Source organism: Paroedura picta, chromosome 7 (genome assembly GCF_049243985.1).
Source record: "Paroedura picta isolate Pp20150507F chromosome 7, Ppicta_v3.0, whole genome shotgun sequence".
Lineage (NCBI taxonomy): Eukaryota > Metazoa > Chordata > Lepidosauria > Squamata > Gekkonidae > Paroedura > Paroedura picta.
This window is the reverse complement of record NC_135375.1, coordinates 21,847,722-21,860,600: the sequence shown is the minus strand read 5'-3', so window position 1 is coordinate 21,860,600 and position 12,879 is coordinate 21,847,722. Positions and strand designations below refer to the sequence as shown.

At 45.9% G+C, this 12,879-nt stretch overlaps 1 long non-coding RNA gene across 2 annotated transcripts in view; it reads right to left on the bottom strand.

Annotated features, from left to right (window-relative positions):
- The window catches only part of LOC143841735 (uncharacterized), a 128,232-nt gene that overhangs the window by 74,485 nt on the left and 40,868 nt on the right, over nt 1–12,879 (bottom strand). The gene's annotated exons all lie outside the window — the stretch shown is intronic.

Genomic DNA, 12,879 nt, shown 5'->3' with positions numbered 1-12,879 from the left:
TCCTAACTCTGTTGTTAAACCATCTGAAGCTAGCTTGGCCACAGCCTGTGGTAGCAAGTGTAATGTTCATTAGTCTGTTTAATGTTTTATATTACTTCCAAGATACTAAAATCTGGGGGCATTCCAGCCCAGATTTTACTCATGGCTGGATAAACTGTAGAGAAGACCACTGTGATGGACTTGGTTAGGCTTTGTGTTCTTTTCCTTGTTTCTCTTAAATAAGTTTACTCCTGAAAAAAGTTACTTTTCCTACATATTCCTGAAAGACTTCAGAATCTTATATCAAGTTCCATGAAGAGGTTGCTTAGAAAGAAAAAAGCCAAGCCTTAATAAGGAAGGCATCTTGCAAAGTCATGCAAGGAGAACTGAGCATGTAAAAGTATCACACTGAAGGTCCTTTGGAAGAAGAAGTCATCTGGAATTTGCTTCCTAGTGCAATGCCAAAGCTGTCTGCCATGTTATTCATTGTAGAAATAAAAGTTAATAACCTGTGACACTGGCTCTTAAGCATTTCCCCATCAGAGACCTACTTTTACAGTCCGAGAAGCACAACTGTAACTTTTTAACAGAGCGATGCAGATATCCTATGACAGGTTTTCTCAACCAGGGTTTCATGAATCTCTGGGGGGTCTAGATGGTCCTGGAAGGGTTTCCCGAATGGGTGGGAGCTCATTCGATTGTTCATTCATTTGTTGAATTTCTATACTGCCCTTCCATAGGGCTCCAGGCGGTTTAATGATGATTAATATACATAGAAATCTAGTGACAGTAACATAACAACGGTTCCAAAATTGAACATAACAAATTATAAGAAAATTAGAAATTAAGCCCACTGTAGCTGAAATACAGTGGGCGCTAGTGGATTGGGAAGAATAAGGGAGGTTGAAGAGGGAAGGAGGGATGGAAGTGAGAAAGGAGGGCAAGGGGTGGGTGAAGGGATGAATAGAAGGGAGACAGGAAGGAAGGAAGTCTGAAAGAGAGGAAGGGGGAAAGACAGAAAGTGAGAGGGAGAGAGAAAGAGGCAGGAAGTAGATGGAGAAGTGGAGGAAGTCAGGAAGGAACGAAGAAAGAAGGAAGGAAGGCAGGCAGGGAGGTAGGTGGACTTGAAGGGGAGTGGGGAAAAAGGAGGGGGGGTTAAGGGTCCGTGGAGGGGATTGGTGAAAGGGGAGCGATTAGGGGGGTGATTGGGGGGAAGAGCGTGGGGTAGAGAGGGGTGGATGTGTAGTTGGGCAGTTCGGGGGGCACCTTTTGGGGGGTGGGCGGTGGCAGATGGTGACATGTGAGTGGGTGGCCTGGGGGATCTGCGGGGGAGGGGGGAGCGTGGGGGCGAGTGTTGGGCATCGGGGGCGGGAAACAGCAACGGGTGGGTGGGTGGCTCGGGGGATCTGCAGGGGAGGGGGGAGTGCAGGGGCGAGTGTTGGCCATGGGAAGTGTTGGCCATGGGAAATGGTGATGGGTGGGTCGGTGGGTCTCCAGCAGAGGGGTGAGCACAGCGGCGACTTGTGGGGGTGGGTGGGCAGGGGTCGGGTGCATAGGGCGGGAGGCATCATGCCGGGGTGGGGTGATTGGGAGCGGGGAAACCGCGGGGGTCCAGCGACATATTGGGGTGGGCGGAAGAGCTGAGTGGGTGGGTGGGTGGGTGGCTTTGGGGGGGCTTACCTTAGCAGTGGTAGCAGGCGGCTCGGCAGGGGCACAAGGTGTGGCGGGCGGTGGTAGGCATGGCAAGGCAACGGCTTGGGGGGAAGGCGGGCTGGGAGGCTCAGGAAGGCCTCCCCCCCGGGCAAGGTTTGTTGGTCAGCGGGAGGAAAGGAGAAGGGCTGCCGCGTCTTCGACGCAGCGGCCCTGCTCCTTTCCCGCCACGGATCCAGGGACCTTCACTGCGCAGGCCACTTCCAGGAAAGGATCAGGGCTACTGCGTCGAAGACACCTCTAGCCAAGGTCAGGCCAAAAACCTGTCTGGCAAAGATGTTCTTGTCCTGTCTTAGAATCATAGAATCCTAGAGTTGGAAGGGCCATACAGGCCATCTAGTCCAACCCCCTGCTCAATGCAGGATCAGCCTAAAGCATTCAGGATATCTGTCCAGCCACTGCTCGAAGACCACCAGTGAGAGGGAGCTCACCAATTCCTTAGACAGTCGTTTCCTTTGCTGAACTACTCTGTGAATTCCACCCCACACCCCCCATATCTAGCCAATATCATTCTACATATAATTGAAACCCATTACTGCAGGTCCTCTCCTCTGCCGCCAACAGGAACCTTTCTTGGCCCTCCTCCAAGTGGCAGCCTTTCAGATACATAAAGACAACAATCATGTCTTCTCTCAACCTCCTCTTCTCCAGGCTGAACATTCCCAAGCCCCTCAGCCTTTCCTCATAGGGCTTGGTCCCCAGACCCTGGATCATCCTTGTCATTCTCCTCTGAACCCTTTCAATTTTGTCCATGTTCTTTTTGAAGTGAGACCTCCAGAACTGGCCACAGTATTTCCCTGCTGATGGATATACAGTCCCATCTGAAGCAGGAAGCACACCTTCTAAGCCCATTGAGAGTTTTGGACGGTGTAACTCTGATTTGGATAGCCCTCTCATGTAAACACATTCTGTTCCTTGTAGATGTGAGTTTTCCATTTCAGTCTGAGCAATATTTTGACTGTAACTCTGCTAACAATGCTATTAAATGTACACAAAAGAAATGGCGTAACCCACTCGTCGTTTTGGTTATAAATAGGTGTCTCTCCAGCTCAGCTTTTAATGCCCTTTCCAGAAACTGGTTGTCTGTAATCTGTATCTTCTTGATTTATGGGAAACGGTTATTTAAACATAGGAGGGAACATGACCACTCTTGGTGCAGATGGGATGTGTATGTGGGGAGAGTAATGACGATGCAATAAAAGGAAGAGGCATGTATGAAACTGCATTGTTCTATGGACAGACCTTTTGTGATGGTAGGCCTGCTTCTGTCCTGCAGTATCCCTAGCCATAAACCATTGCTTGAGAATGTTTGCAGTCATAAGTCTTCCTTCCCACTTTGGGTATAGGGTTGAGCGATTTGGCGTGGTTCGGCTTCCTTGGCGATCATCGAGGAAGCCCGAGGCGGCCAGCATGGCAGGACGGAGAAGACGGCTGGTGGCTGCCAGCTGACGTGCCGCCGCCACCACCGCCCCTCCTCTCTGCACCTTGCCGCTGGCTGCCTTGGGCTTTGGTGATTGCCAAGGCGGCCAAATCACACCAAAGCTCTCAACTCTATTTGGCAATCAGCAGAGGAGATCTGTTATCTGTCCCACCTATTTGGCATGTTTGGTTGTTGGAATATGCATGATTCAACAGAACATTAATAATACCCTGTGGGGGCATTGGGGGAGATGTGTAGTTAGCATTTTTCAAATGATCTCCTCCTGTGTCCTGATTGGCTCAGTTGGAGACATCCTGCTCCTTTGAGCCCACTTCCTCCCGTAACATAATGAATGGATACAGAACAACAGTTTGACAGGAATCTCTCTCTCTCTCTCTTTCCTTTTACAAAGTTGTTTCTCTTCTAAATAAACTATTTTAAGCTTTGAAGCAGCTTGGTGTTGCATATATGTGTATATTTAAACCCTTTCAATTTTGATACTTTTTAAGAGCCATCAAGATGCTCACTAGGAAACCTTGGAATAGACATTCTCTCTCACCTTAACATACTATACAGCAGGGGCAGTCAACCTGTTGTCCTCCAGATGTTCATGGACTACAATTCCAGCAAATGCTGGCAGGGGCTCATGGGAATTGTAGTCCATAAACATCTTGAAAACTACAGGTTGACTACCCCTGCCATACAGGATTGTTTTTAAGGCTACTTACCTCTGTATGGGGTCTAGAGTTCACCTGGAATTACAACTGACCTCCAGACCATGGAGATCAGTCTCCTTCAAAGAAATGACAATGCCAGAGTCAAGGCTTTATGGTATATCATAGAGAGTCTGAGAGAAACAGAAGTCCTAGAGATGCCTCCTATCCCCAAACTCATCCCTGCTTGGTAGAGTTGCCAGCCACCAGTGGGCAATCAATGGGGGGGGCAAGAGAAATAATGTCACTTCATTTCCAGCAAATACCAGGAAGTGACACCACCAGCAGCTTGATGTCAATGTGACACTCTAGGATTTGAGCAGAAAACCATAGAATGTTGCCTGAATCCTAGAATGTTGTGTCAGTATCACTTCAGTGAGGTGATGTCCTTCCTGGGTATTTGCAGTGCTGTAATGCTGCTTTTTAAAACAAAGTTCCCTTTCTGGTCCTTGTCAGGCTGATGGACAACAGAGGTGGTGATCAAGAAGCACTAAGCCCCAGGTCTCCTGGAATTCCCCAAGCTGGAGTTGGCAACCCAACGCACACAAAAACAACCCAAACTTAGAAAATTGCAATGAGAAATTCACCTAATATCCTAAAATCCTAGAGTTGGAAGGGATCTCCTGGGTCATCTAGTCCAACCCCCTGTACTATGCAGGACACTCACATCCCTATTGCTCATCCACTGTAACCGGTCACCCCCTTGAATCTTCACAGAATCAGCCTCTCCGTCAGATGGTTGTCCAGCCTCTGTTTAAAAATGTCCAAATCCTGTACCAATATATCCTGTGAGTCCCACAAGATAGGGTGGTTAATAAATATAATTATAAATAAATAAAAATATATAAGGTAAAAAGGTAAAGGTATCCCCTGTGCAAGCACCGGGTCATGTCTGACCCTTGGGGTGACGCCCTCTAGCGTTTTCATGGCAGACTCAATACGGGGTGGTTTGCCAGTGCCTTCCCCAGTCGTTACCGTTTACCCCCCAGCAAGCTGGATACTCATTTTACCGACCTCGGAAGGATGGAAGGCTGAGTCAACCTTGAGCCGGCTGCTGGGATTGAACTCCCAGCCTCATGGGCAAAGCTTTCAGACGGCTGCCTTACCACTCTGCGCCACAAGAGGCTCATATATAAAAATATATGCTGCATGGTAAATTGTGATGGTAGGGAATATGGAAACATACATGTCTTACATGTCATCCAGTTGCTTCTGATTTATGGCAGTCTTCTGAATTAGCAACCTCCATGAACATGGAAATAACACCCCTATTTATTTACTTGTTTGGTACTTATAGTGGGACATTTAACAGACCAGATTGTTGTGCTAAAATCTTCCTTAAAGTGAAGAAAATGTCATTGTGTAAGGATTATTACTGCTATGACTCAGAGCCTCCTAACTATCCCGCAAGAAGAAGCAGAGTTGGTTCTTATATGCCGCTTTTCCCTACCCGAAGGAGGCTCAAAGCGGCTTACAGTCGCCTTCCCTTTCCTCTCCCCACCACAGACACCCTGTGAGGGAGGTGAGGCTGAGAGAGCCCTGATATCACTGCTGGGTCAGAACAGTTTTATCAGTGCTGTGGGAAGCCCAAGGTCACCCAGCTGGCTGCATGTGGGGGAGCACAGAATCAAACCTGGCATGCCGGATTAGAAGTCCGCACTCCTAACCACTACACCAAACTGGCTCGCAACTGTCCCTGGACAGGTGTTTCTGCCTCTTGATTCAAATGAATTTTCGAAACGAACTTGAAACACATTGCTGGCTCTTGTCTGATTACAAAACCCCCAAGAGCCTGGGAAAGATGTGGGCATACATTTTTATGTCTCTTTTTAATTGCCGCACTTAGATTCAGAGGTCTGACGGAAGATGGATGCTGTATAAAACAGCAAAGTCAGACCTGCTGTGCATGCTTGGTGACAGTGTTAAACAATTGCTGAAAATCATTTTAAGACTCTATCACCGTGAGCCAACAATCCTTGGGGGAGATCTTAGTGAAAGAAAAGTTTTATCTGTTTTACAGCACTGAAAAGGACACTTAATGAATTTCCACTTCTACCATGGAAGCTCTCTGGGCAGCATTGGTCCTAAATCCTTAGTCTGGCCTACCTCGCAGGGGCATTGTGAAAGCATGGAGGAGAGCAAAATAATGCTCTGAGACATGCATCCCAATTGCAAGTTGAAAAGTGGGATATAAACAAATCAAAGCATGAATGCAGATGTAATTTATTTATAACCTGGCTCTCTGGTAGGCTGGATGAAGGGCACTTAAGCTATAAGGTGGGTCACATCCTACATGCCTTTTATCCAGGATATTCAGCATGACCTTTGGCCGGTCCAAGGTAACCCCACCTCATCTCTGTTTTCACTAGTGGAAAATCAGGTGGGAACTAACTTTTGTTTTGCTATAAGGAGCTATTTTAAACAGAGTGCCACCCAGAGCTCTCAGAACTCCCAAGAGAAGGATGTCATTTCAAAAAGACACGAATAAGAAACTTCCATGACCTCTTGCTTTTCAGCTTACAGTTCACACTGGCTTCTCAAGCAGGAGGAAGGATTGTGTTAACAAGGACAAGCCCACATTTCTCATGCCTGCGGTTTCGACTTGCAAATCCCTGTTCTGGCTATCTCCTTCCGATGGAACCAGAAGTTTTGACCTGGATAGGTCAGGTTAGCCTGATCTCAACAGATCTCAGATGCTAAGCAGGGTTTGCCCTGGTTAGTACTTGGGTGGGAGACCCCCAAAGAAGTCCAGGGTCCTGACAAAATGGCAAGCAATGGCAAACCACCTCTGAATATCTTTTGCCTTGAAAACTTCAAGGGATCACCATAAGTCAGCTGTGACGCGATGGGGGAACAAAGGGACCGTGAACATGTGAAGCGGCCTTCTACAGAGTCAGACCAAGGGTCCATCAAAATCAGTATCACTGCTCTGATCAGGGTCTCTGGCAGAGGTTTTTCCCTTCACCTCGTATCCGATCCTTTTAATTGGAGATGTTTTTCCTCTAAGCCAGGGGTAGTCAACCTGTGGCCCTCCAGATGTCCATGGACTACAATACCCATGAGCCCCTGCCAGCATTTGCTGGCAAGGGCTCATGGGAATTGTAGTCCATGGGCATCTGGAGGACCACAGGTTGACTACCCCTGCTCTAAGCTATGGCCCTTCCTGCCATAATTCTTTCGATTGCACGGTTATTTTAATTCCAAATCCTGTTTCCTCATTCTGTATTTTTCACAAAATGCACATATTTTTTTTCATTGTTCGTGTACCAATAAATCATCATTATACCTTTGTGGTACATTCAAATGATGGACCCTTTATGCATAAATAGTGACATCGCAGTGAGGGGCAGTATAGAAATCAAATGAATATGAATCAATTAATTGATTGATTAAGCAAACACAACAAAGCGTGATCTGAAGGAACTTTGAAGGCCGTTCCGCATTCGTCCAAAATAGCACAATGGTTACTAATTGAAATCGCTACAGTTTTGCCGTTATGCACAACTTCGTTGACAATCTGCAACACTCCTGAAACCGATCCACAAAAAGCGCTTCGTTGTAGCGCTTTCAGGGAAATCCCAAAAAGTGGATTCACCCTCCGGAAAGCACTACACTCCTGCAACCAATCTGCAACACTAGCGGGAAAGTTCTGTGCATTACCATTGTTGCGGTTTCTGCAAAGTCCCTCCCCCTGGCTCTCTCCTCTGATCTTCCGGCAAAGCAATCGCCATTTTTTTTTCTATGAGCGAGCGGAGATCAACGCACCGGCAAGCCTTTGTTTACCCAGTGAGGCTTCCCCGGCTGCAGTCCCTCTGTTTAAAGTCACCAAGTACAAGCATCGCAGAGGCCCGTTTGCTGGTTTATTTTCCCTTTATTTTTCACACTGTTTTCGGCTGAAAATCGCACCCGTGAGGGGGGGCGGATTTTTTTTTCACTCGGGGGGGAGCGTGGCAACGATGAAACAGCAGCTCAAACATCCCCTGCTAGCTGGATGGGTCTCTCCATTGCAACGAATCAACGCATATTCGTTGCAACGGGTGTGTGTTTATTTTTTTAAAAAAACTTCCTTAAAGGGAAAGCGGCTGTTTGGGAGCATGATAACGGCCGCCCATTGGCTGGTTGACGGCCAGGGGCGGGACACAACTCAGCAATAGTGCTTCCTTTCTAGCGATTTTTGCCAAGACCGGAACCCTGTGGGAAACGATAGAAACGCAACTGGATTCCACTACAAAGGCAGGTATGCATAACGACGAATTCCACTATTTAAAATGGGGTATTTCCGTTCAGAAAACAATTTGCTACATGGATCCCGGTGCGGAATGGTCCTGACTTTTGAAAGCTCAGGCCCTTCAGAATGTTGTTGGTCTCAAAGGTGCTCCCAGATTCAAGTTTACCTGTTCTGTGGTGGACCAACAGGGTTATCTCCAAAACTATATTCACAAAGCATATGGTTGCAGTAATCGACACAACCACAAAAAGAAAAGGACCAAAGCTGTTAGCAAAAACCACAAATGAACAGGAAAAGAATGAACAGAAACCAACAGTCACTTATCCCTACTTGTTGAACTTTTTTGCTAGAAGAACAGACTCAGAAAACCTTTACCGGTATACACAAACACAATCCAAAGAAACAAAATGGATTAGACAATACAACGTTCCCGCACTCTCAAACATAAGTCATTTAATTGGAACATGCTTCCAGCTAGAAGAATACCCAATTTTGTTGATGAAGAGTTCTGAGAAACACGACAAACACAATGGTCTACTTGAACGACCTCTTGGTCCAGTCAAAGGTGTTTCATTGATCTTGTCCCTTAGTGCTACTTTAATGCTTCCTGCTCTGCCTACGCCCTGCCCACAATTACAACCTCGGGCATTTAAAGTTCCTGGAATGCCTGGAGTACGCTTGACTTCAGTCAACCGGCTTGAAGGCCAAGAATTGGAACTGCACAGAGCATTCCAACTGAGCTCACCGCAGACCTTGGCTGATTCAGGCTGACTCACAACCACTGGCTTTCATCTGTGTTTGAGTGCTGCTGAAGCCAATTCTCAGGCTTCAGGCTATGAACAAATCAACCACAGCATGTCCACGCAGCCACCTTGGAACATCAATTTGAGGAGCAGCAGAAAATCAAGGAAACTGTTGGTTCACTGCTGATCTAAGACATGTCTTATTTTCAGTTTTATCTGGAGTGTGATGTTTCTTTATGGCCTAGGGTGTCATCCTGACTACTAGACACAACTCACACAGTTTTGTCTGACTCCCAAGCCATACCAGTTCTATCCTAACAAATATTACAGACAGGTGAATGCTTTTCTCTCATGTTTGCCTCCATTTGGTTCTTGCTTCTGACATTGTTCTTATTTCCTTACAATGCAGTCCTCAGGCAAGTTGCACCATGCTAAGCTTATGGAAGAGTAGAATTCTGCTTAAAACTGGATTGTAATCGTAGAATCATAGACTACTAGAGTTGGAAGGGACCTCCTGGGTCATCTAGTCCAACGCCCTGCACTATGCAGGACACTCACAACCCTATCGCTTATCCATAATGGTTACACCAGTAATGATGATCCTAAACAGAATTGTACTATAAGCCTGCAATCCTACACAGATGTACCTGAGAGTAAGTCCCATTGAACACAGTATGACTTTCTTCCGAGTAGACATGTTTAGGATTGCACAGTATGGTCTAAACCAGGGGAAGCCAACCTGTGGTCCTCCAGATGTTCATGGCCTACAATTCCCATGAGCCCATGCCAGCAAATGCTGGCAGGGACTCGTGGGAATTGTAGTCCATGGGCATCTGGAGGACCACAGGTTGACTGCCCCTGGTCTAAACTACCCACCAGTTATTTTGAATTTCAGCTATCAAAACAAGTTGGATTTGAATTCTGTAACAGCTTAAAGGCCAAAATGATTTTCAGGAAATAAGCTTTCAAGAGTCAAGAGACTTTGTCTTGGCATATACAAGATCTGCAGTGTGCAGGACTGAGCAGAATATGAAGGATGTCCTGTAGGAGGTATCGGAGGAGATATGTATTTCGCATTCTTAGAACAGGAATTTCTTCATGATTGTCAAATATTCTCCTCCTGTGCCCTGATAGGCTCAACAGAGAACTTCCTGCTGATTTGAATACACTTCCTCTCTGCTTCCCTCCAAAACAGCAGTTGAACAAAAGAATGATTGCATTCTGAATGACGTTTTTTTTCTCCATCAATAAAACCATTTTATTATCTAAGCATCATGGTGCTTCACACTCTGCATATAGAACTCTACAAACACTCTGTACTTTCAAAGCTGACACACTGAAAATCTTGTTGGTCTCTCAGGTGCAGCCAGGCTCTTATCTTGATCTTCTCCTGCAGACCTCTCATCTGAAACCGACTCTCAAGGTACGCTAGAACAGGGGTAGTCAACCTGTGGTCCTCCAGATGTTCATGGACTGCAATTCCCATGAGCCCCTGCCAGCAAACGCTGGCAGGGGCTCATGGGAATTGCAGTCCATGAACATCTGGAGGACCACAGGTTGACTACCCCTGTGTGAGAAGAATGAGTCGAAAAATGATCTTGTTCCCTGAGTTCTTGCTAGCAGGTGATGCTTGATTCGTCACAGGATCTTCCCCCTGGATTTTACTAAGTTGTGTCACTAAATATTTAACCAAGGATATTATAAGGTGTTTTTTTTTTACTCTACTTTCTCAAGGCAGTATCAGTTAAAGTAACTAAGTATTGCAGATAACAGTATCAAGTATTCGATTATATCAGCATAATGAAGAATAGGCTTAAAGCATGCCATGTTCTATAAGAACGTATTTACTCATGTAGTAAAACTCCAAACTACCACTTCTGCCCTCCCCCCACAAATTAATTTGTTTTAAAGCAATTGTGATTCCATGATAGATTGACATTTCTCCTGTTGAAGGAAGAAGAGTTTTGTAGTGATCTTTCCATCTTTGTCATTGTGGAATGACTCTTACTTTCAGCTCTCACTATTTATAGTCTTAACACACACTGATTTTAATTCCCCCCCCCCTTTTATCACTGATCGAGCATCCTATCCTGCTGGCAATAGAGGGCTCAGTTCCTTTGTGCACTCAACAAAATAGCTTTTCCTGTAACAATTGCTCGCAACCCAAGGGAGAGGCGGAAGATCAATGTCCCCCATTCTCTTCTGTTTGAAGGACTGGCCGTGATGGCAGGGAGGAGAAGCAGAAGTCTACCACTCGCCGGCTTGACAAGAAATAATAATTATGTGGATTTGCTTGTATACTGGAAGGGAAAAATGTTGGGATGGCAGCCTTCCTGGAATTAAGGCAAAGGCTTTTGTGATGCAACATCCACAATCCACAGAATCACCATTAAGCCTTCCCAAATTGTTTTGAAATACAAATTATGAGGGACATAGGCCTATTATGCATGAGTGTTTTTCCTCTTTCATTGGGCATATCTGTTGAGTTTTCTTTGTCCTTCTGCACTGATTTTCCTCCAGTGCTCAATTAGCCTTCTGGTCACTGTTTCCTTGGGTTTTCTGAAAGTGCCTTTGTGCCAATTTCCCTCTTATTTCTCTTCAAAGCCATAAAGGTAAAGGTAAAGGTATCCCCTGTGCAAACACCAAGTCATGTCTGACCCCTGGGTTGACGCCCTCTAGCGTTTTCACGGCAGACTCAATACAGGGTGGTTTGCTAGTGCCTTCCCCAGTCATTACCGTTTACCCCCCAGCAAGCTGGGTACTCATTTTACCGACCTCGGAAGGATGGAAGGCTGAGTCAATCTTGAGCCGGCTGCTGGGATCGAACTCCCAACCTCATGGACAGACAGCTTCAGACAGCATTTCTGCCGCTTACCACTCTGCACCACAAGAGGCTCTTCTCCATCCTTTGCATTCCTTTATGTTCCCTTTCATTCAATGAACTAACACCACATTGTATGTGTGAAACCTGAACCATGAGGATTTAAATGGAAAGCACTTGCAGGACACTACTGTGCAGACACAATAAGGCATAGAATCATGGAATCATAGAGTTGAAAGGGACGTCATGGGTCATCTAGTAGTCCAACCCTCTGCACTATGCAGGACACTCACATCCCAATCGCTCATCCACTGTAACCGGCCACCCCCTTGAACCTTCACAGAATCAGCCTCTCCGTCAGATGGCTACCCAGCCTCTGTTTAAAGATTTCCAAAGATGGAGAACCCACCACCTCCCGAGGAAGCTTGTTCCACTGAGAAACCACTCTGTCAGGAACTTCTTCCAGATGTTTAGAAGGAATTTCTTTTGAATTAATTCATCCCATTGGTTCTGGTCCATCCCTCCGGGGCAAGAGAGAACAACTCTGCTCCATCCTCTATATGGCAGCCTTTTAAATACTTGAAGATAGTTATGAGATCCCCTCTTAGTCATCTCCTCTCCAGGCTAAACAGACCATGCTCCCCCAACCTTTCCTTACACGTCTTGGTCTCCAAACCCCTCACCATCTTTGTTGCCCTCCTCTGGACACACTCCAGTTTGTCAACATCCCTCTTCAACTGGGGTGCCCAAAACTGAACACAGGTCTCCAAGTGAGGCCGAACCAGAACAGAGTAACGCTCAGGTGGAAATTGTGTAAATTGGGTTTTTAAAAAATCTTTAGACATCCCCCACATGTCACAAGTGATGTTCCATCCTACTTTACAAAAGTACATTTTTAAAAATTGTAGATGCAGAATAAGCACACCAAAGGCAAAAGGCGAGCACAGAATCCGAAGACAAGATTAAAGGCGTACTGCTCTGAAAAATCGGCAGTCAGATGTTTGTGCATAATGGGCCGAAGAGAGTCGTAACACTCGTGTCATCAACTACATACCGAACACATCCTTTTGAAAGGTGCATTAGACAGGAACCAGAGACAACTCAGAAGCTTTAGAAAGATCCAGAAGACAAATATACAAAGGAAAAAAACCTGAATGGTTTGGGTATATTTTGAGTTAAAAAAAAAAACAGAGAAATATTGCCACATAAATCTGGTTGTGTAGCGCCAAGACTGAGTTATTTCTGGATTCCCTTTAAATTAAAAT